General features: G+C 47.7%; 1 protein-coding gene and 1 non-coding gene across 3 annotated transcripts in view; one reads left to right on the forward strand and one right to left on the reverse strand.

Moving 5' to 3' along the window:
* Positions 1 to 409: 409 nt before the first annotated feature.
* Positions 410 to 481, reverse strand: TRNAE-CUC. The gene has a single exon. It is a non-coding gene; the product is annotated as a tRNA-Glu (tRNA).
* Positions 482 to 16,674: 16,193 nt separating this feature from the next.
* The window catches only part of NCOA7 (nuclear receptor coactivator 7), a 234,944-nt gene continuing 227,618 nt past the window's right edge, over positions 16,675 to 24,000 (forward strand). For both annotated transcript variants that reach the window (XM_040429099.1, XM_040429098.1), the window contains exon 1: positions 16,675 to 16,941. The gene's annotated coding sequence lies outside the window, so the exon portion shown is untranslated. The remainder of the gene's footprint in view (positions 16,942 to 24,000) is intronic.

The raw sequence follows: 24,000 nt of genomic DNA on the forward strand, positions 1-24,000 counted from the left end.
TTGGAAGAACATATCCCACAACTGCATTCAAAAAATGTGCAGCAGTCCTGCTATACTGTCTATGAACAGTAGGTGGCAGTAGCGGAAAATGCATGTACACTCCTGTTCCGTGTCTACGTGATCCTGTAAATATAAACGATATACTTTATGTAGCAAAAGAAACAAATAAGGTGTAGTAACAGTTCGCTCAAACTAAGATTCAGATGAGACCCAGTTGCCAAAGGAATCCCACAACTAGTATGAGAGAAACATATCTTTAGTATGAATAGATGTATATGAATAAAAGGAACACCACACAAAACGCTGATATACACTTCATATATGTTCAATACATGAAGCTTTCAGCAAAAAGGACAAAGGGTCACTCCTATCAATCAGTTAATAAATTTATAGGATATAAAAAATGCTGTTCCCTGACCGGGAATCGAACCCGGGCCGCGGCGGTGAGAGCGCCGAATCCTAACCACTAGACCACCAGGGAAGCTTGTTGAAGCAGGCATCGCTAAGCTTATGAGTAGAGCTCCAGGGCTGTGTTTTCTTCTGGTTTCATACTTCAAATAGGCAGCTGCTGGCTTGAGATGATTATCTTCTGCATCATTACTAGGCTCTGAACAGAGTAAATATACATAGTGTTCTATGACTTTCTGATGTCAGTTTTACATACCGTATTTTTCAGCCTATAAAACGCACCTAGGTTTTAGAGGCGGAAAATAAGCATGACCGTATTTTTCACTTTATAAGACGCACTTCCCCTCCCCCCAAAGTGAGTGGAAAATGGCTGTGCATCTTATAAAGCGAATACTAGTGAGCGCTTCACTGTCCTGACCCCGTACACCAGAAGAGCCTGGACAAGCACAGCGATGAGTACAAGCAGCGGCGGGAGCACAACAACATCGCCGTGCGCAAGAGCCGCGACAAGGCGAAGATCCGCAATCTGGAGACGCTGCACAAGCTGACGGCCGAGAACGAGCGGCTGCAGAAGCGGGTGGCACTCTGCGCAACCTCTTCAAGCAGCTGCCACCCGAGGCCACGGGCAGGTGCTAGAGACACGCTCACAGGGGCCCACTCAGGAGCACCAGCGCCACAGGCGGCGCACAAACGGACTGACGGGCCCAGCGCCAAAGAGGAGACTGCTGCCCCAATGTGGGGGCTCCAGCAATGGAGGTAGCTCCTCCAGCTCCGGTGATGGGGGCTCCCCAGGTTACACTGAACTCTTATGGCTGGGGCTGTAGCCGGTGATGCAATAGTTAAGCCCTGACCAGGCAGATGAGGCAACGTGCTGCAACTGGAGAGCTTTCTCCACAGATTTCATACCAGAGACTTTCTAGATTTGGGAATTTCTATTTTCAGCATTAAATGTCGGAATAAAAGGTTTTCTTTTATATCTGATATCTTCTGGCTTGCTTCTGTTCTGTGCAGGGCGGCCCCCAAATAACCTGGGGGGCAGAAGACCTTAAATCCTACCTAAAAATAGGATCCTCTCATGAAAAGTTCTGGGGAGTGTTTCTATTCCCAAGATCTCTGCTTGCTTTCAGTGATTGACAGCACATCCAGAGACTTCATGGTGGCCATCTTCAGCAGCAGAGCTTGTTACAGTGTGTCACTTCTGTCTAGTAAGGAGCACTTGTCAGGTGGACCTTACCAGAAGATGTTTTCAGCCTCTGGATATCAGCAATTCACTGACAGCAAGCATTTATCCTGAAAATGGTGAAGAATGGATGCACGGGGGGGCTTTTATTAAGACCTGAGTAGTGATGTACCCTATTTATTACACTACGGGTTGCCTCCCTTGAGGCGGCATAGTGTAATTTGAGAGAATGGAGTGAGTACTTGTAATTACACTGCACTTCCAAGATGACGGGCAGTGTAATGAAGAGGAAGTAGCGCTTGCATGGAGCGCCGCCCCCTCTTCAAACAGCGGAGGATAGGTCATCAATAATAACTGCCTGCATAACCCCTTTGGAGGTGCATTTACACGCACTGACTAGGCATTGAGTGCTGATAGGAGGTCTGATGGAGGTCTAAAATAAAGGGCTGATATAAGGTCTGATGGGGGGGTCTGACAATGAGGGCTGATTTGAGGTCTAGTCTGAAATAAAGGGCTTATCTGAGATCTGATGGGGGTCTCACATTGAGGGTTCATCTGAGGTCTGATGGGGGTCTTACATTGAGTGCTGATATGAGGTCTGATGGGGGTCTGAAATAAAGGGCCGATATAAGGTCTAATGGGGTCTGACATGGAGGGCTGATATGTGGGTCTGATGTGATGTCCTAATATGGGGGTCTGATCCGATGTCCTGATATTTATGGGGGTCTGATCTGAGACCGGGGCATGATATACTAGCATTACAAGGGAGACAAAAGAGCATTATATACAGTGCTTGAAGTGGGCCGGAACGCGGCGGTACTCAGTACCGCCACTTCCAAAAATTGCCCTGGAGAGTACCAGCACCTCTCCGTGCGCCCAGTACGTGGGTTTCCGGTACCGGAGCGCAGGGCCGGCCTTTGGGGTGTGCAACAGGGGCGCTGGGCGGCCGACAGCTCGCAATGTAATATGCGGCAGGCGAGGCTGAACTTGTGTTCTCCCTCGGGGCGCCCCCTCCATCTAGCCCTCCCCTGTCTGACCTGATTCGTTCCTCCTCCCCTGTCTGACCTGCCTGCTGCCCCCGCCGCTGCCAATAAGAAGAGAGACGGGAGGAGGAGGGGAGGGGCTGTGGCCACTGCGCCACCAATGAAGATAACTGACCTGAATACAAAAACAGGAGGCGGGTGCTGGAATCAAATAGCCGACAGCCAACCTCTGTGACAGGGAGCTGCGATCAGCTGCAGTTGAGTTAACCCTTCAGGTGCGGTACTGGAGGGGTTAATTGTAGCTGATCGCAGCTCCCTGTCACAGAGGTCGGGTGCCGGCTATTTGATTCCAGCACCCGCCTCCTGTTTTTGTATAAGAAACGTTTGTGGCACAGTGCGCCCCCCCCCCCCCCCACCACCCCAGTATAAGAAACGTTGGTAGGCAGTGCGCCCCCACCCCCCCCCCTCAGTATAAGAAACGTTTGTGGCACAGTGCGCCCCCCCCCCCCCCCAACACCCCAGTATAAGAAACGTTGGTAGGCAGTGCGCCCCCACCCCCCCCTCAGTATAAGAAACGTTTGTGGCACAGTGCGCCCCCCCCCCCCCCAACACCCCAGTATAAGAAACGTTGGTAGGCAGTGCGCTTTCCCCCCCAAACACCCCAGTATAAGAAACATTGGTGGCTCAGTGGGAAGTGCCAGTGAGGGTTAAAAAATAATAAAAATTTTTTAACTCACCTCCTCCAGATGATCGCGTAGCTGCCGTTCTCCTGTTTTTTTCAAGACCTGTGGTGACGTCACTGAGCTCATCACATGACCCATTACCATGGTGATGGATCATGTGATGCTAACAGTGATGTCACCACAGGTCCTTTGACAGGTCATGAAGAAAGAACAGAAGACGATCAATTGGAGGAGGTGAGTTAATTATTATTTTTATTTTTTAACCCTCATTGGCACTGCCCACTGCGCCACCAATGATTATTATATTGAGGGGGGGCGCACTGCGCCACCAATGTTTATTATATTGAGGGGGGGCCCACTGCGCCACCAATGTTTATTATATTGAGGGGGGGCGCACTGCGCCACCAATGTTTATTATACTGGGGTGTTGGGGGGGCGCACTGCGCCACCAATGTTTATTATACTGGGGTGATGGGGGGGCGCACTGCGCCACCAATGTTTATTATACTGGGGTGATGGGGGGGCGCACTGCGCCACCAATGTTTATTATACTGGGGTGTTGGGGGGGCGCACTGCGCCACCAATGTTTATTATACTGGGGTGTTCGGGGGGCGCACTGCGCCACCAATGTTTATTATATTGGGGGGGGCGCACTGCGCCAATGTTTATTATATTGGGGGGGGGGCGCACTGCGCCACCAATGTTTATTATATTGGGGGGGGCGCACTGCGCCAATGTTTATTATATTGGGGGGGGGCGCACTGCGCCACCAATGTTTATTATACTGGGGTGATGGGGGGGCGCACTGCGCCACCAATGTTTATTATACTGGGGTGTTGGGGGGGCGCACTGCGCCACCAATGTTTATTATACTGGGGTGTTCGGGGGGCGCACTGCGCCACCAATGTTTATTATATTGGGGGGGCGCACTGCGCCAATGTTTATTATATTGGGGGGGGCGCACTGCGCCACCAATGTTTATTATACTGGGGTGTTGGGGGGGCGCACTGCGCCACCAATGTTTATTATACTGGAGTGTTGGGAGGGGCGCACTGCGCCACCAATGTTTATTATACTGGAGTGTTGGGGGGGCGCACTGCGCCACCAATGTTTATTATACTGGGGTGTTGGGGGGGCGCACTGCGCCACCAATGTTTATTATACTGGGGTGTTGGGGGGGCGCACTGCGCCACCAATGTTTATTATACTGGAGTGTTGGGAGGGGCGCACTGCGCCACCAATGTTTATTATATTGGGGGGGCGCACTGCGCACAATGACGGGTTAGGGAAATTTCACAGCAGAGTGCGCATGCGCTGGGAGCCTCGCCGGCGGTTAGGGTAGGGAAAAATTATGGGCCAGTGCACAGGTGCGGTGATCGGATGGATGTTCTCAGCAGGACACCGGCCGACACTGCGCATGCGCTGGGAGCCTCACCAGCGGTTAGGGTAGGGAAAAAGCACTGACCCGTACATAATTTTTCCCTTCCCTAACCGCTGGTGAGGCTACCGGTGCATGCGCAGTGTCGGCCGGTGTCCAGCTGAGAACATCCATCCGATCACTGCGCCTGCGCACTGGCCCATAGTTTTTCCCTACCCTAACCGCCGGCGAGACTCCTGGCGCATGCGCACTCTGCTGTGAAACTTCCCTAACCTGTCATTGTGCGCCTGCGCGGCGCTGCACACCTCCTCACGTCATGTCCGGTGCGACCGGAAGTGACGAAGGTAGGGAAATCTCACGAAGTAGGGAAGTATAACATTACACCGGCCTTTGGGGTGTGCGGGCTGGTAACTACTTGGTTGGATAGTCAGCCAGCCTATGCCATGATGCCAGCAACAAGCAGTGTTTTTTTGTTTTTTTTGGGGGGGGGGGGGGGCGCCACAAGGTTAGCTCGCACAGGGCGCCTGGACACCTAAGGCCGGCCCTGCCGGAGCGCAGCGGAGAGCTGGCAGTATCTCCTCCCTAATGTCGTTGGCTGGGCGGGTCGTTGCAGAGTACGGCTCAGGCTGGCGCAGGCAGGGAGTTGACCTCACGTTAGGTGACGTCAACTCCTTCCCGCGCGCCTGTGACTGAGGAGCGATCAGTGCGGCGACCAGTGACTGGTCCTCCTTGGAGTCAGGAGTCGGACGGTGCAGCAAAGAACATCGACTTTGCTTTGGAATCCAACTTCTGAAGAGTACTGGTGAGTGACAGGCACCCCCCCCTCCCCCCACACACATTAGTTCCTCTCTGTACCAGTACCCCCCCCCCCCCCCTGGCAGGGGGGTACTGGTACAGAGAGGAATTAATGTGTGTGATGAGGGGGGGGGGGGGGGTCTGATGTGCAGGGGGGTACTGGTACAGAGAGGAACGAATGTGCGGTGGTGGGGGGGGGGGGGGGGGTACTGGTACATAGAGGAACTAATATATATGTGTCTGATGGGTGGGTCTGATGTGTAGGGGGCCCCTGCACATCAGACCCCCCCATCACACACATATATATTAGTTCCTCTATGTACCAGGACCCCCCACCACCGCACATTCGTTCCTCTCTGTACCAGTACCCCCCTGCACATCAGACCCCCCCCCCCCCTCATCACACACATTAGTTCCTCTCTTTACCAGTACCCCCCCCCCCCACCACCACCACCACACATTAGTGCCTCTCTGTACCAGTACCCCTCTGCACATCAGACCCCCCATCACACACATATATATTAGTTCCTCTATGTACCAGTACCCCCCCCCCCGCCACCGCACATTCGTTCCTCTCTGAACCAGTACCCCCCTGCACATCAGACCCCCCCCTCATCACACACACACACACATTAATTCCTCTCTGTACCAGTACCCCCCTGGCAGGGGGGTACTGGTACAGAGAGGAATTAATGTGTGTGTGTGTGATGAGTGGGGGGGGGGGGGGTCTGATGTGCAGGGGGGTACTGGTACAGAGAGGAACGAATGTGCGGTGGTGGGGGGGGTACTGTACTGGTACATAGAGGAACTAATATATATGTGTCTGATGGGTGGGTCTGATGTGTAGGGGGCCCCTGCACATCAGACCCCCCCATCACACACATATATATTAGTTCCTCTATGTACCAGGACCCCCCACCACCGCACATTCGTTCCTCTCTGTACCAGTACCCCCCTGCACATCAGACCCCCCCCCCCCTCATCACACACATTAGTTCCTCTCTTTACCAGTACCCCCCCCCCACCACCACCACCACACATTAGTGCCTCTCTGTACCAGTACCCCTCTGCACATCAGACCCCCCATCACACACATATATATTAGTTCCTCTATGTACCAGTACCCCCCCCCCCCCCGCCACCGCACATTCGTTCCTCTCTGAACCAGTACCCCCCTGCACATCAGACCCCCCCCTCATCACACACACACACACATTAATTCCTCTCTGGCAGGGGGGTACTGGTACAGAGAGGAATTAATGTGTGTGTGTGTGATGAGTGGGGGGGGGGGGGGTCTGATGTGCAGGGGGGTACTTGTACAGAGAGGAACGAATGTGCGGTGGTGGGGGGGGTACTGTACTGGTACATAGAGGAACTAATATATATGTGTGTGATGGGGGGGTCTGATGTGCAGGGGGGGGGAGCACCGGCGCCTAATAGAGTACCGGCACCTCTTTTGGCCCACTTAAAGCACTGATTATATATACTGGCACTACAGTGTGATGGAGGATCATTATATACTGGCACTACAGAGGGGGGCATTGTATATACTGGCACTACAGGGGGGACACGGGGCATGATATACTAGCATTACAAGGGAGACAAAAGAGCATTATATATACTGGCACTACAGTGTGATGGAGGATTATTATATACTGGCACTACAGAGGGGGGCATTGTATATACTGGCACTACAGGGGGGACACGGGGCATGATATACTAGCATTACAAGGGAGACAAAAGAGCATTATATATACTGGCACTACAGTGTGATGGAGGATCATTATATACTGGCACTACAGAGGGGGGCATTGTATATACTGGCACTACAGGGGGGACACGGGGCATGATATACTAGCATTACAAGGGAGACAAAAGAGCATTATATATACTGGCACTACAGTGTGATGGAGGATCATTATATACTGGCACTACAGAGGGGGGCATTGTATATACTGGCACTACAGGGGGGACACGGGGCATGATATACTAGCATTACAAGGGAGACAAAAGAGCATTATATATACTGGCACTACAGTGTGATGGAGGATCATTATATACTGGCACTACAGAGGGGGGCATTGTATATACTGGCACTACAGGGGGGACACGGGGCATGATATACTAGCATTACAAGGGAGACAAAAGAGCATTATATATACTGGCACTACAGTGTGATGGAGGATCATTATATACTGGCACTACAGAGGGGGGCATTGTATATACTGGCACTACAGGGGGGACACGGGGCATGATATACTAGCATTACAAGGGAGACAAAAGAGCATTATATATACTGGCACTACAGTGTGATGGAGGATCATTATATACTGGCACTACAGAGGGGGGCATTGTATATACTGGCACTACAGGGGGGACACGGGGCATGATATACTAGCATTACAAGGGAGACAAAAGAGCATTATATATACTGGCACTACAGTGTGATGGAGGATCATTATATACTGGCACTACAGAGGGGGGCATTGTATATACTGGCACTACAGGGGGGACACGGGGCATGATATACTAGCATTACAAGGGAGACAAAAGAGCATTATATATACTGGCACTACAGTGTGATGGAGGATTATTATATACTGGCACTACAGAGGGGGGCATTGTATATACTGGCACTACAGGGGGGACACGGGGCATGATATACTAGCATTACAAGGGAGACAAAAGAGCATTATATATACTGGCACTATATATAATGATCTTTGTCTCTTTTTTTTCAACCATATCAACTATGTAACTATACATGTATTTAATCACTGTATGGTGGTAATATTTGGTACTTGTATATTGGTAATATTGTACAACTATGAGGGTAATTTATTAAGCCTGGCTTTTTAGACGTCGGTCTTAATATCCCCTACAGCTGGCGGTGGATCCTCCGGAGTTATGTAGAGGTACAGGCCTCTATATAACTTCAGCAGATCCACCGCCGCTTCTAAATGTAAGACAGCTTCCTAGCTGTCTTACATTTAGGCCATTTTCTACGCCTAAAACAGTCATAAAAAATGGTAAATGAGCTGAGCCTGCTGGCTCGTCCCCCTTCCCTCCCATGCCCACTTTTTTAGACCTGGCGTGAGTGAGAAATAGTTGCAGATTGCGGCACAAAAGTTGCGCGCAAATCTGTGCCAGAAATACACCTAATATAAGTGTATTTCTGCTTAGTAAATGACCCCCTATATACGTATATTAAATTTTGGGGCCCCAATGCTAATTTTTCCCAGGACCACATATTGTCTAAAACCAACCCTGACCACTGTACTCAGCTATCTCCGTCAGATAAAGAGAGGCAAGCATGTTCAGGCTGGTAGATTCACTATTGATTTGCAAATTCCTCACGGCTAATCCACAGCAATGTACTGTACAATTCCATACATGTAAAGAAAATCTTCAAAATCCGTAGCAGAAAAATTCCACATGAAAATATCAGCATGCCAGAAACGCTCACTATAAGGCTTGTATGACTTCCAGGAATAATGAGTAACTAGCTCGAAAGTGTTTAATAAAACATAAAAACCTCACTCATCTTTTGAAAGTCTTGTTGTTCCAGCAGGACATCTCTCGTCCATGACTTTTTAGGTCCTTGCTGTACCAGAAGTGATGACGTTCCATATCTGCTCATTTACGGTAAATGCTGCGGCAAATCAATGGTCTCAACAGTCATGTGCGCTTGAATGGCATATAACCTCAGATTTTTTTTGCTGAATTTAAGGTGAAACAAAGCCTTAACTTTAAAGGGGTTGTCTGGGTTCAGAGCTGAACCCGGACATACCCATAATTTCACCCAGGCAGCCCCCTGACAAGAGCATCGGAGCATTTCATGCTCTTTTGTTTACAATAACACACTGCCGGACGGAGGCTTCCGCCCAGCAGTGTGTTCGGTGACGTCACCGGCTCTGATGGGCGGGCTCTAGCGCTTCCCTAGCCGTTTTATAGGCTAGGGCAGCACTAAAGCCCGCCCATCAGTACCGGTGACATCACCGGGCTCACTGCTGAGCAGAAGCCTCCTCCTGCCAGCACTATGGAGAGCCCAGTACGTCACCGGAACTCCAGAAAATGCCTTTGCCCTGCGCGATTTAGCACAGGGCAAAGGAGAGTATCGGAGCATGAACTGCTCTGATGCTCAAGTCAGGGGGGCTGCCTGGGTGAAAATGGGGATATGTCCGGGGGTTCAGCTCTGAACCCGGACAACCCCTTTAAGCAGGCACGGTGAAAACTATTATATTTGAAAGACTAAAACACGGTTGGTCTTCAACTTCCAAAAGAAGACATCTATGCATTGTTAGGGTGCCTTCACACATGGCAGGTCTTGTTGAAGAAAATTTCTGTGACTGAAAATCAATTCCATTCATCTAAATGGGGTTGTTTTGGCAGGAACAAAATCTGCTGAGTGTGAACACCCTAATATGTTCTCACACCTCTGTGCTCCAGTGAGCAGTTTACTCTCTATCTATGACTAGACCACCCTTGAGACGTCTTCTTGACTTGGATTCTTTGTTGCACGGGTTCCGCTGTCTCTGTTTTTATATGCGGTTTTCAGTGAAGCAGTTTTTCCTGCTGTAGTCGAACTAGGACAACCACTGCACAACACCACACCAGGGCCGGTTCGGTTCTAGGTGAAATTGGACCCCCCCCCCCCCCATCACTACAGAAATACAGCGCCCCATACCTCTTACATCCAGCGATGTGTCCTTTGATGTAGATGTTCTCTGTCCTCGTCTTCTCCTTTCAGACCTTCAGACCAGACCACTATTTTGTCGCCATTTTCCGTCTCTGCAATTTGCCAACAAAAAAAAGATCTTAGTTTACTACTTTTCCATCATCCTTGCCAGTAACAAGTGCCAAACCCCCCATGTGCCAATAACAAGTGCCAACCCCCCCATGTGCCAGTATCAAATGCCAAACCCCCCCATGTGCCAGTATCAAGTGCCAAACCCCCCCATGTGCCAGTATCAAGTGCCAAACCCCCCCATGTGCCAGTATTAAGTGGCAATCCCCCCCCCCATGTGCCAGTATCAAGTGCCTCCCGCTCCCCCCATGTGGCAGTAACAGGTAGTCCGGTATTAAAAAAACCCAAAAAACGTATACTTACCTCCATCACACAGCGATGCGATGCAGGCCTCTTCCTGCCTGTGTCCCGTGCTGTACGGCTCAGGCGCCGTGATGACGTCATTGCGCCGCCTGCACCGGCCTCTGATAGGCTGCAGGCACTAGGCCTGCAGCCTATCAGAGTAACGGGGAAGCGAGACACCTCTCCCCTGCCCTGCAGCATGTCTATCCTCAGGACAGCGATACAGATGACTATGGAGATGAACGCAATGGAAGCGTTCATCTCCCTGTGACCTGCCGTTAGTTGCGGGCCGGCGCCTGTGTCGGGTGGTGTGCTTGGGGGCCCCTAAGGACTCGGGGGCCATTGCCCCCCTTGCCTATATGGAAGCGCCGGCCCTGCACCACACGACCACCACCGAGAGGGTATGCAGTGGTTTTAAAAACCTCTGTGCCTGTGATCATAGGAAATCTGAAAATCACAGCAGTTAATCAGATTGCTTCTTTATTTTTCTTACCTATAAATGTCAAGTGGTTGCTATGGTAACTCTGAGGTGTCACAGAAACATGAGGTGTTGTCATAGGAACATATGGGTAAAAAACAAAACCAATGCGACTGACCTTTCAAACATAGCTTTTATTAGTGAGTGGTGAGTATTAGTATTGCTGCTCAGCCCATCAGCTCAGAGTGACATCACCACATGACATGTGGGGGTTCTTCCGCCACCCTATTGGTGCCCACATGATGATATATACCACTAGCCCTTTATTATCTTTGCTCGTATTTTTTGCTTACTTTGCAGAATATACTTGATTTTTGTAGGCTTATTGGATTGTGATCAGTTTATGCCTATGCATTGTGATTTGGATTTTTTTTTTAGTATTACAATATTTTATTATTCTCCGTGGTGGCATTGATAAAACTGGTTGCTCACCAAGTTGGGAAGTCCTGACCATATTGGAAGCCAGGGATTTTTCTACTACGCAGCAGAGTGTGGATCTTAATATTTTTCCATCTTTCTAATGAAGTGCAGTATTTGATGCATGGTTTATTGCCTTTTTTTTTTTACTTATGTCTTAGGATCCTATTAAATAGCCTGATCCAAACTGAATGTGGGAGGAACAATCACAACCACAGTCGTTCCTCCCTCATTCTGTTCTGATATCGACAGGATTTTATGAGCCAAATACCAGGAAAGAGTGTTCCTATTAGGCTCCAGTCACACGTCCGCAAGTGTTGTCTGCACCCGTTCCGCAATTGTGCGGAACGGGTGCGGACCTATTCATTCTCTATGGGGACGGAATGGATGCGGAGAGCACACTATGTGCTCTCCGCATCCACATTTTCGGAGCGCGCCTTCAATCTTCCGGTCCGCAGCTCCGCAAGAAAATAGAGCATGTCCTATTCTTGTCCACAGTTTCTATGAGGGTGCCGGCCGGGTGTATTGCGGATCCGCAATGCATTACGGACGTCTGAATGGACCCTTAACGATTGTTCCAGATAATTGGCTCAAATATCTTGCAGTCTAATAGCGCCCTAATACATGTTGGCTAGCATTCAAGCATACATGTGTGGTGCCCATTCTTTACATGTGAGCAAGGATGCAGTGATGTCACAAGTACCTAGCCTGGGTGTCCTAAGCATTCTCAGTGGGTTCCTATATTATGTATATTCTTGTGTAGTAATGATGGCATCAAAGTGAGAAGCAGGGTGGAAAAGCAATCAGAATAGTAGTACAGTGAAACCTCTTTGAGATGACCACAAAAAAATAGTTGTTGTCTTCTAGGTGGCTGCCTTGTCAAAGTATATGGCCAGGATGTAGAGATGGGAAAATCAATTCTAAAATTCCAAAATTCAACACAAATGTTTCAATTTTTTTTTTGGAAAACCTGAATTTTGTGTGATTTGCTTTTGTAGAATGAGAGAGAGAGAGAGAGAGAGAGAATGCAGGTCAGGATGTAGAGATAAGTGAGTCAATTCTAAAATTCAACCCAAATTTTTCAAAATATTCTGATTTTACTGAGCCCAAATTTTTTGTGATTCAATTTGGTAGAATTAGGCTACGTCTACACGACGACAATAAGTCGCGCGACAGATAGGGCACAACTACACTGCAACATTTGTCGCATGACATTTTGTTGCACTAATGTCGCGCAGCATTTTTTATAATGGCAGTCTATGGTGTCGCACTGCAACATGCTGCGAATTCGAGATGGATTTTTCTGCGACTGTCGCAGTCGCAGCATGTTGCAGTGCGACACCATAGACTGCCATTATAAAAAATGCTGCGCGACATTAGTGCAACAAAATGTCATGCGACAAATGTCGTCGTGTAGACGTAGCCTTAGGCTAGGTCTACACGACGACATTTGTCGCGCAACATTTTGTTGCACCAATGTCGCGTGACAATTTTTATGATGGCAGTCTATGGTGTCGCACTGCAACATGCAACATGCAGTATGTTGCATGTTGCAGTGCGACACCATAGACTGCCATTATAAAAATTGTCACGCGACATTGGTGCAACAAAATGTCGCGTGACAAATGTCGTCGTGTAGACCTAGCCTTAGAGAGAGAGAATGCAGGCCAGGGTATAGAGGTGGGTGAACTAATTTTAATATTCAGATATTGGACTCAATAAAAAAAAATGCTGATAATACTGAAGTCAAAATTTTTGTGATTCAATTCAGTAGAATGAGAGTGAAAGTGAGAATGCAGGCCAGGACATAGAGATGAATGAATCAATTCTAAAATTCAGATATTTGACCCAAATTTTTTATAACATTTTGATTCTACCGAACCTGAATCTAGTGTGATTTGATTTGAAATCTAGAATGAGATAGAGAGGGATGCGCAAATTGATTTTAAAATTCAGAAATTGGACCCAAATTCTTCTAAATATTATGATTATACCAAGGTCGACTTTGGTGTGATTCAACTCAGTAGAATGAGAGTGAAAAAGATAAAGAGAGTGCAGGCCAGGATGTAGAGATGAGAGAATCGATTCTAAAATTCAGATATTTGACCCCAATTTTTTTTTTTACAAATTCTGATTCTAACTAACCCAAATATTTATGATTCGATTCAGTAGAATGAGAGAGAGGGAGAAAGAGAGAGAGGGAGAAAGAGACAGAGAGTGCAAATCTACCAAGACACATAATGTATGGGGAAACTGAAAGTCACATCCGAAATCTAGTCTGGTCTCCTCGAAGAGGTGGTCTCCTTGATAGGCTTTGCTGAGTGTGTATTATTTTAATAGGTTGTGTCCGGTATAGGTCTCATCTCAATGATGTATTAAAACAGCAGGAGAAAAAAGAAAGCAGTGTTTAATGTGCACTCTTCCAGCAGCCCCAAGGCTTGCTCAGCGTATGTCTCATCTCCGTATTCTCAGGAGAGCAGAGCTCCACTGCTGAAATGGACTGATGGCTTCGAGTGAATACAATCCAGCAAACGTGGAGTGCTGGTGATTAGCCGAAACGACATTACCATACCGTTAAAGGGAAACTGCAGTGAAACGTTAGCATTGGATTTTTGTGATTAGGGGCTTTTCCTGATAATAATTATTTATCCAAGTTTAATAGTGAGTGGCCCAAATATAGTTTGGCCCATATTTAGCAATGCAGGCAGCAGCAGGCAGACAACACATCGAGATCGCCTTTTTTTCAGGAGTTTCAACTTCTCTACTACACTTGGATCGCCCATGTCATTCATGAACACACTGGGAGAGATTTATGAAAACTGGTGCAAAGGATAACTGGCTTAGCTGCTCATGGGAACCAATCAAATTCATCCTTTCATTTTCCAAAGGAGCTCTGAAAAACAAAAGGTGGAATCTGATTGGTTGCTATGAGCAACTAAGCCAGTTTTCCTTTGCACCAGTTTTGATAAATTTCCCCCACTGCAGACAGTGGCATGGAGGTAACTACATTTATTTTACTTTGGCACCTTTGGGCAACATGGGTGGTGGGTCAATATTATAACTGGGGGGTACTATGGCAACATTAGTACTAGAGGTGGCACTATAAGAGGGCATTTTTTACTGGGATACATTAAGGGGGCTTTATTGCTACTGTGCTGCATTTTTTCTATTGGGACACATTACTGGGTCTTTATTACTACTGGGGGCACTGATAGGGGGCATTAATACTACTGGGAGCACTACAGACAGGTATTATTACTTTGGGGGCACTGATAGGGGGCATTAATACTACTGGGAGCACTACAGACAGGTATTATTACTTCTGGGGCATACTATTGGAGCTTTATTATTACTGGGGCACTGTGGTTGCTGTCATTACTACTGTAGGGTACTTTAGGGGACATTAGTACTACTGGGGGCATTATAAGGGGGCATATTTACTACTGGGGAACAGAGTGGGGGCTTTATTATTACTGGGGTCTCTATGGTGGGCATTATTACTACTGGGGCACTATGATGGGCTTTATTACTACTGAGACACTATAGCTGGCATAGTACTATCTGGGGGCACTATTGCTGGTCATTATTACTACTGGGGACATTATGGTGGGCACTACTATTACTGGGGGCACTATAGTATGAATTATTACTACTGGTGGCATTATGGTGGGCTTTATTACTACTAGGGGACTATGGGGAACATTATTACCACTTTGGAAGCATTAATACTAGAGATGAGCGAATTTCATATTTTGAAATTCGTTCACGCTTCGTTACCACTGACCATAACGCAATTCTATGACGGAATGCATAACGGAATGCCTTTAGAGGCATTCCGTTATAATAGAAGTCTATGGGCTGCAAAATGGATCTGTCCCATTTCCGTTATGCCGGGGAGTCCTCTCCTGCATAATGGAAATGGAACGGATCCGTTTTGCAGCCCAAAGACTTCTATTATGATAAAAATGAATAACGGAATGTCTCTAAAGACATTCCGTTATGCATTCCGTCATCGAATTGCGTTATGGTCAGTGGTAACGGAATCCATAACACAATTCACCTTTTACCAGTAAACAAAGCGTGAACGGATTTCATAACCTGAAATTCGCTCATCTCTAATTATTACTATTGGGGCACAATTTCAGGGTACTCTAGAAGAGAACTATTACTATTGGTGGGACCTTTGGGAGAGATATTGCTGTGGGCATACTGGCACATTATCAGCTTAGCACAATTATTTGGGGGGGGGGGGGCATTATGTTTATGGCATTATTACTGTCAGGGGCACTATTTGTTGGGCACAATTATGTGACAATAATTTTTGAAAGAGGCACGATTTATGTGGTGCTATTATTTTCAGGGGGGCTATATGTTTCTGCAGTATAGTATGTGGTAGTATTGAAGAGCACAACAGGTATTGGGGGTGGTAGGATGGGGTGTTGAGAAAGTGAGAGGATGATGGAAAAGTAGGAGACTAAGATGTCTGTGTGACAAACTCTGCAGAGATGGGGCATGGCTGAAATAAGTCATCATGGCGGTCTGGTCTGAATGGAGAAGATGGCGAAAAAGAACATGTAAGAGGTATGCAGTGCCGTATTCTGCTGTATGTTTGGTAGCGCGTAGTGTCATTTCAAAAGTAATAGTCATCTATCATGGGTCCTAACGTGGTGTCTGTCACTTTGACAGGAAGATTAGTGCTGCATGCTGTGCTATTCTGTCAGATTTGAAGGAACTGCTGACAGAGGCTTAGAACAGAGCCATCGCTGTTCACTTCCTTGGGTGTACCTGTTGGAGATTCTCGTCACTAGGGGTACTTGGTGTGAAAAGGTCGAGAACCACTGCTGTAGACTATATTATACCCACTGTAAATTTGGCATTTGAGACAAATTTGTTAAACTCCAACCTTAAATGGACAAATCTGAGAAAAATCAGAACACTGGTGCTTTTGGGAGAAAAAAAAATGTAACATGTGCCTGTGCTATTTTCTACTACAACTCCCATCATCCCAGCCTAGCATTGGACTGAACTAGACTATGTACAGTGCTTGAAACTATCCACAGAGCATCATTCTAGAGTGTGAGCATCCACAATTCATTTATCACTACAACCACTATCATCCCCACAAGTAGTCCTGGCTCTCCCTGTCTGTAGGATTTTAGGATGCTAATGGAGGAATCCCACCAGTGGGGCTTGGAAGGTGGTGTGAGGGGAGGGGTATAGAGGTGCCCTCCCATAGAGCAACTAGTCGGGCTCATTAGCCGGAGAGAGCTGGCATGTGCCACCCTGCTGCGCTGGAGAGCGGTGCCCATGGGGTGTGAGCTGCAGACAGGCTGTGTGCCCGCATTGCACTAGGGAGGAGGAGGAGAGAAGGAAGGAAGGACTGTGGGAGGAGGAGGAGGCGGCGGGCTGCTGCCAGATGCTGCCTGCTATTGTGGATGTGCTGCGGTGCTCCCCGGACCTGCTGCTGGTGGAGACCCTTTGTAATGTGGCAGTGCTGCTGCGCCCCGGACAGACACTGAGGGAGCCTGAGGTGGGTGCTATGCTGTATTACGTAGGGGCTGTGTGTGTGGCAGACATGGGCAGCCGTGTGTACATACAGAGCTGGCATTCTATGTACTAACCACGCCTTGCACGCGCTGGTCCCAGCAGGCGGGTGGGAGGGGCCTGGCTGGTGGGCGGGGCTTCCCCAGTGCAGCATGGACTCCAGCTATTGTCAAATGGGGCATATGAGAAAATGGATATGGAGTGAGTGGTCAGGCAGAGCACCTTCCATTAAGTGACGTCACAGGGCTGAGCGTGATGACATCACTTGTCTCATAACCTGTAGAATCAATGCAATTCTAGTCATGTAACTGACATTGTATGCCATAAAGGAGATTGCCCTGGTTAATTTGCTTCGTCATATGTCCTTAGCTCACTTTTCCCTTTCGTTTTTTTGGAAAAGGGCTGCCTGCCTAGCGTACCCCCACAAACAATGGCTTAGAAAGCTGCTGAAGATATAATAACCATGTTAGAAAAGTGGTCGCCCCTCCTATTGTTGACAGCAGATTGCCAGATGGGGCACATACAGAGCCAGTCTCTGAAGGAGGGCACAGTGTGTAATCACACCAGGCTGGCATCAGTGAGTAGAAGACCTAGTGTCATCAGAAGACCTACAGTTGTCCTATGTTTCAACAGGTCAGATGTAAAAACATGAGAGAAATTCCTGAAAGACATGGACATGTTGTGAGATGTACCCACAGTCTAATGCCCAGACAATTTCCTGAAGTCTGGCATCATGGCAGATATGACAGGTTGAGGAAGGCCGGACTTTGCTATGGTTTTCTCAGGAGATCAGTGGCGTCTGACATATTGAGGGAATTAGGGATAACATCTGTCGGCCAACAGCTGTCTATGGTGACATCGGTCTTCTGTAACCTAGATTACGTGTGGATTCATGATGTATAGATAACATTTTGATATTTTAAACTGTCCCAACATTTTTATTCATAGAATTCAAGGGGATTCCCACCTAAAAATGGCCAGACCTCATTAAAACCCTAATTGCTTTTTCTATATAACCAAATGTATTGTTGCTTGAGATCCCCAACCCTACTTAAAGGGGTCCTTTACCTTTTTCTTACTGATGATCTATCCTTTGGATAGGTCATCAGCATCTGAGCGGGGGGGAGCCTGACATCCGAGCCCCCCGCTGATCAGCTGTTTGAGAAGGCAGCGGCGCTCTCAGCTTCACATAGGCCGGTGACGTCATGACTATGTCACGTGGCCTAGGTGCAGCTCAGCCCCATTGAAGTGAATGGGGCTGAGCTGCGCCCAGGCAACACAACAGGCCTGAGGAGGCTGCGGCGCTCGCAGTACTCAAACAGCTAATCGGTGTAGGTCCCGGGTGTTGGATCCTCACTGATCAGATAGTGATGACTTATCCAAAGGATAGATCATCAGTAAGAAAAAGGTGAAGAACCCCTTTAAGGTGGACTCCATATTGGCACTCAGTGGCGTACATAGAGAAGTAGGGGACCCATAGCAAGGATCGTACCAGGCCCCCCACACAGGACAGAAGGGTTTCCGTTTAAACCCTTTTTCAATGACCCTTGGGCCATTTTGTCCACTGCCTCATTTGCTAAGGGGTCATGCACGCGGCTGTGCCGTTTTTTGTGGTCCGCAAGTTGCGGATCCGCAAAAAACGGATGCCGTCTGTGTGCCTTCCGCTATTTGCAGAACGAAACAGGAGGCCCATTATAGAGATGCCTATTCTTGTCCGCAAAACATACAAGAATAGGACATGTCTCATAATTTTTGCGGGGTCACGGAACGGAGCAATGGATGCGGACAGCACACAGAGTGCTGTCCGCATCTTTTGCGGACCCACTGAAATGAATGGTTCCGTATACGGAATCAAAATACGGTCCGTATACGGAACGCAAAATACTGTTGTGTGATTGAGCCCTAAAAGTTGTTTGTTTAGAGTCCTGACAAAGTTTTCACCTCCAGTAGAAGAGGAGATAATCCCAACTAAGACTGGGCCCCCTCTTGCCCTGGGCCCCATAGCAGTCGCATGGTCTGCCACTATGGTAGTTACGCCCTGGTGGCATCAATAATGCCTTATTTGTTTCATAGTCATAAAAGTTTTTAAATCCTGCAAAAAATCAAGATATTTCTTAAGTGTGGATTCCCTTAAAAAGGGTGGTTTATGACATGTTGATCAGTGGGTATCATGGCTGAGCCTAGGGCCCACCCGTAAAACTCATTATGGGGGCCCACTGTACAGCTATATGTAAATATTACCTGACCCCACTGCGCCAGCACATACTGTGTGTTTTTTCAGTAGTACCCTTCTGCCTCAGACTGTCCTGGAGACCCTCTCAGTATCCTGCTGCAGCCTCTTGACTTGGACTAGAGCTCTCTTAGGTATTTAGGCCAGGAACATATGTTGACACAGCGGCAGGAAGCTGCAAGGGGCCCCTACCGTGACATCAGGAAGGCAGGTCCTGAGGAAAGCAGATAATGCCTGGCCTACCTCTGCCTAGAAGTCATCACCCAATATACTGGATAGTTTGCTAAGTAAACTGCCCAGCTTTTCATATGGACATAGGCTGGTTGAGATGTACGTACGTTGTATGTACTACCATGTGCCACCTGTGCAGGGGGACTAGGGGCCCACCTTAGCTCAGGGGCTCGTTGCGGGATTCACCTTTTCCTCTATGGGCCAGTCGGAGCCTATCCTGCCTGTGGTCAGCAGGCCACGTGTGCTTCGTCCACCAGAGTGGAAGCCGCCTTTATTTAGCTCTGACCATGACGTCCATAGGCACTGGGGTGAGACAACCTTATAAATGACACATCATAGAACAGAAAACATTTTTTTCCACCGAAATGGAATCATTTTACATATGTCACATTTGAACAGTTCTCCTAGCTATTTACTGACAGTTTAAACATAGATATACCGTACTCATTATTTAGAATCCGAAGTACAGAAGAAGTCAGAAGAGACCAAAGGGCAGTTCATGGTTGAGTCATTTATTTGGCATTAGTCACACTGAACTCCTGCTGGTGGAATTTGACTCAAGCCATTCATACAATGTCAGGGTCAGTTTTAATATTGGAAAACAGTTCTTGCTAATGTATCTTTTATCTGTCATAGAAAAAGTTATTATTTGGTGAGAAAAAACCCCACAGAATTTATATTCAGTCTGAGCAAGTGTCTCCTGTGCTCCTGCTAGTTTGCATATAAATTAAAGGGGTTGTCTAGGTTCAGAGTGGAACCCAGACATATCCCCATTTTCACCCAGCCCCTTTAACAGGAGTATTGGAGCATTTCAGTGGCTGGTTTGTTTATATTTTCACACTGCTAGGCCACGGCTTCCGCCTAGCAGTGTTGCCGGTGACATCACCCGCACTGATGGGTGGGCTCTGGAAGCCTCCGCCTAGCTTACACTATGGAGAGCCCGAAACGTCACTGGATCTCCATAGAAGCCTTTGCTCTGCTCGATTCAGTGAAGGGCAAAGGGGAGCATTGGAGCATGAAATGCTCCCATGCTCATATCAGGGGGGCTGCCTGGATGAAAATGGGGAACTGAACCCGGACAACCCCTTTAATAGCTGATAAGTGTACCATATTTGCTTCTGCTATATCAACAGTGTTTTGATTATGCAGATGTATTAGTTTAGGTCCATTAGGCTATGTTCATCTGCATCGCAGGCTCCGTTCAGGACTTCCATCACAGAGTTCGTCAAGAATAGCGGAGAGAAAAGTCCTGCATACAGGACTTTTTTCTCGGCAAAAAAAGCTTTCTCCTGAACAGAAACCTGATGAATCTCATTATAGGCGCATTCACCTGTCCAACATCACCTATTGAGCGCAGCCTTTCTACCACATATGTCCATCTTCTTTAAAGCGGCAACAGTTTGATAAAGGCCACATCCGGTCGAAACGTTACTGTATGTTAAGACCGCACTTCAAATAAACGATTCATCTATTTGCAACATAACTGCTGGAGTTTTCTTCATTATTAGAATCTCATTATAGTTAATGGCGTCTGCTCAACTCCTGTTTTTATTCTTCTGCTCCTATACCGGAGCAAAATAATGGAACTAAATTGTGCTGATGTGAAAGCAGCCTTAAAGAGAACCTGTCATCAACGTTATGCCGACCTCATTGAGGGCAGCATAACATAGTGACAGAAATGCTGATGTCAGCGATGTGTCACTCATGAGCTAAAAGGAAGTGGTTGCTGAGAACCAGCATCATAATCATTGCAGCCCAGGCCTGGAGAAGAGTCAGATCTACCTGAGAAGAGTCCTGGTTATCCATAATCTCCTGTTCTCCAGCCCATCTGCTGATGATTGGCAGTTCTCTCCTAGACAAAGGGAGAAGACTAGGTAGAAGGTGGTCAGTCATCAGCAGGTGGGCAGGAGAGCAGGACTTCATGAATAACCAGGACTCTACTCAGTAGGCCGGGACTCTTTTCCAGGCCCAGTCTGCAATGATTGGGATGTTGGTTCTCGGCAACCACTTACTTTTAAAGGGAACCTGTCATGTGGATATTTGATTATAATCTAACTAATTATATACAATCATTAACTACTAAAAAGTACCTTAGATGTATTCACTTACTGGTGTGACAGATGGTTACCTCATAATATACACACAAAGATGCCACATGCCACATGCTAATGAGCTGATTGGAGTCCAGCGTGATGTCATTGAGTCCAGCGTATATTTAATTCAGAGCTATAGCCACTCCCCTGCCCACCTGCTGCTGATTCATATGGAAAAAAAACTGTCATTCAGCAGCAGGTGGGCGGGGAGAGTCAGGAGCTCATGAATATTCATGACTCATCATTATCAGCTGGAGCTTTTCAATACAAGATGTTGGCAGATTGACTGGGTCAATTAAAGAAAGTGACCCAGCATTTTGCTAAGAGAATCAATCACTTATTTATGTTGCACTTAGTTAGGACACCATAAAACTGGTGACAGGTTCCCTTTAACTTATAAATGACAGAACGCTGAAATCAACTCACCTGTCTCTACTTTATTCTGCCATAAGTATGGACAGCATAAAGTTGATGACAGGTTCCCTTTAATTATAGCTGTTCATGTATACAAACCACCAGTCTTTTCCAAATATACTAAAAACATCATACTTGAAGACATTACTTCTACTACTAGTACTACTTCTACTACTACTACTACACGTGACTAAGGGTACTTTCACACTTGTGGCAGAGGATTCCGGCAGGCAGATCCGGCAATCCGGAAGCAAAATGATGGCATTTGTCAGACGGATCCGTCTGACAAATGCATTGAAATACCAGATCCGTCTCTCCTTTGTCATCCGGAAAAACGAATGCGGTATTAATTTTTTGGGCATTTTTAGAGGTTTGCGCATGCGCAGACAGGAAAGCCAGGTCCATTTTGCTGGAACACTTAATGCCGGATCCGGCACTAATGCATTTCAATGTAAATTAATGCCCGATCTGACATTCCGGCAAGTGATCAGTATTTTTGGCCGGAAAAAAAACTGCAGCATGCTGCGGTATTGTGGTAACGTAAGAGGGACTGAACTGATGCATTCTGATGCATACTGAACGGATTGCTCTCCGTACATAATGCATTAGGATAAAAATTATCAGTTTTTTTCCGGTATTGAGCTCCTGTGACTGAACTCAATACCAGAAAACAAAAACGCTAGTGTGAAAGTACCCTAAGAAATCAAGTGAAGACCAACTTTTCAACACATACCGTATCTTTCGCCCCATAAGACGCACTTTTCCCCCCAAAAAAGTGGGGGGGAAATGCCCCTGCGTCTTATGGGGCCAATGCCTCCATTTTACATAGCAGACTGCGATGTATGAGCCGGGAGAGAGGAGGGGCTGGAGTCCGGAAATTGCGGCGGGGCCCGGTGCAGTCACTGTACTCTTACACCGGGCCCCGCCGCTCACCTCAGTATTTATAAACATTAATCCTTATCCTGTTAATAAGTTTAACTAAAGCTGCGCTCTCCCTGTTCCCCTGTATCCGTACAGCACTTACTAATAAACTTCCATGGCAGAGAGGACGGCAGCAGTAACGTCACTCACTGACGTTGAGCGCCTGCTCCTCCCACTTTATGAATGAAGCAGGCGGAGCAGGCGCCCGACGTCAGTGAGTGACGTTACTGCTGCCGTCCGCTCTGCCTGCTATGGAAGCTTGTTCGTAAGTGCTGTACTGATACAAGGGATACAGGGGAACAGGGGAGAGCGCAGCATTAGTTCAACTTATTAACAGGATAAGGATTAATGTTTATAAATACTGCGGTGAGCAGCAGAGGGCCGGTGTATTGGGGGACACTGTTATGAGGGGGATCTGTGGATGACATATAGCAGTGTCATCCACAGATCCCCCCCATAACAGTGCCATCCACAGATCCCCCACCCCATAACAGTGCCATCCACAGATCCCCCACCCCATAACAATGCCATCCACAGATCCCCCACCCCATAGCAGTACCATCCACAGATCCCCCATAAACAGTGCCATCCACGGATCCCCCATAAACAGTGCCATCCACAGATCCCCATAAACAGTGCGTTCCACAGATCTCCCATAACAGTGCCATCCACAGATCCCCCATAACAGTGCCATCCACAGGTCCCCCACATGACAGTGCATCATCCACAGATCCCCCATAATAGTGTTATACACAGACCACCATTAATTCAAAAGCACACCGTTTGGTTAAAAAATTTTTTTTGCTTATTTTCCTCCTCAAAAACCTAGGTGCGTCTTATAGGCCGGTGCGTCTTATAGGGTGAAAAATACAGTATTTGTTAGTGTTGAGCGAGTACGCTCATCCGAACTGCTGTTCGGCTCGAGCATCGCTATGCTCAGCACATGGCGGTACTCGGCCGAGTACCGCATGTGCTCGAGCGCCTTTCTCGAGTCTCCACCCCGCACGTTTCTTGGCTGCTATGCAGCCAATAAACATGCAGGTAAGTACTGCCATCACTGTAATGCCGTAGCCTTGTTGCTTACTGGCATTACAGTGATTGGCTGGCCGGAACACGTGATTGGGTGCTATATAGCACCCGATGGCGTGTGTTCGGC

The sequence above is a fragment of the Bufo bufo genome, chromosome 4 (genome assembly GCF_905171765.1).
Source record: "Bufo bufo chromosome 4, aBufBuf1.1, whole genome shotgun sequence".
NCBI lineage: Eukaryota > Metazoa > Chordata > Amphibia > Anura > Bufonidae > Bufo > Bufo bufo.